Here is a 1,442-nt window from a genome sequence, read left to right on the forward strand (position 1 = left end):
CAGGAGGTTGTTTTCCAGCTTCAGTGAGAACATGAGAGGCAGGCCACGAAAGACGTGTTGCGGCAGGACAGAGAGCATGTTCTTGTTAAGGACCAAGACGGTTAATTTCTCAAGGCCAAGGAATGCATCGGGTTCTGAGGAAAAACACATGGGGTATGGTGATTAGGACATCAACAACAAAAGAATACAGTCATCGCAAAAAGTTCGAACCTGTCATCGGTGGATAGGAATATCAATATAGAGAGTCCATTCCAAACTATTGACAGGGTTATCAGATAAAATTTGCAATGAGTGTGAACTATTTCAAGTAAAATGATATTTCAGTCAAAAAGATCTACATTGTTAAAACGATTGCAAATGAGGGTTTGAACATTTTTTTTAAACTTATCATGTATTTTGGAAACATTTTAAAAGTAAATAAACAAACATCTTCTTGTTTAGAACAATTTCAAACAATATGTGACTAATTTTCTTAACTTCACAGAACCCACACCCACACAAGCTCAGGGAAAGAGGTCGAACCCAACAAGTTACAATTTAGAGTTAGCATTTAGACTAGAGGTCTCACATTCTATATTGTTCTACGCTATTTCGTTGTCCCCTTTTCTGTTACCTGCAATTAAGTCTCGGGCAGGAATTTGCAATAAGTTATAAGTATTTAGTTATCGTTGAGTTCGCATTGTGCTCATATGGACCACAAAAACTATGGACATTAATTTTAATGAAGTGAATGAAACCCTTAAATTTACCTAGACTGGAGATACGGTTGTCATCAAGCATGAGGGATTGTACCAGTGGCAGACCTCGGAACGCCCCTCTCTGTATTTCGGAGATATTTGACCGTTGGATCTTCAGCTGGCGCAGACGTGGAATGCTCGGGAAGGATCGTTCCTTCAGCGTAGAAGAACGGAGACGCTCGATGTAGATAGAGGGAGTTTGCTTCGAAAAGTCAGTTGGTATCGCGTCAAGACAAACGGGATAGCTGTAGATGCCTCCATGCCCCACCCAGCCGCAGGGAGCCCCTGTTCCGTGTTCATTGGGGCAGCGACAATACTCAATATCACCGTCGTTATTTTCATCGTAACCTAAACAGTTCTTTGGACACATTGGAGCTGCTACATGCACAAAAAGCACATAATTGGAGACTAGAAGTAACAAGACCAGTGCCTCACTGTGCGCCATCTTCTTAACAGTTTTTTGATGATATCGTCCTGCGTCGTTTCCGTAGATGTGTCTGAATATGCATAGTGTGTGGAGGAGAATGACGCAATTTTTTAATGAATACGAGTATGTTGTAGTGAATTTGTCTGAGCCAGGAGCGATAAGGTATGCCTGGTAATTTAAAAAAAAACGATCTGTGACGCAGCCGAATTGTACTCTGGGCTATAGAATTACTGTAGCGTTTGGTGTGTCTACAATATCATTATCAGAAGAAACACATG

Source organism: Branchiostoma floridae, chromosome 4 (genome assembly GCF_000003815.2).
Source record: "Branchiostoma floridae strain S238N-H82 chromosome 4, Bfl_VNyyK, whole genome shotgun sequence".
In the NCBI taxonomy this organism is placed as follows: Eukaryota; Metazoa; Chordata; class Leptocardii; order Amphioxiformes; family Branchiostomatidae; genus Branchiostoma; species Branchiostoma floridae.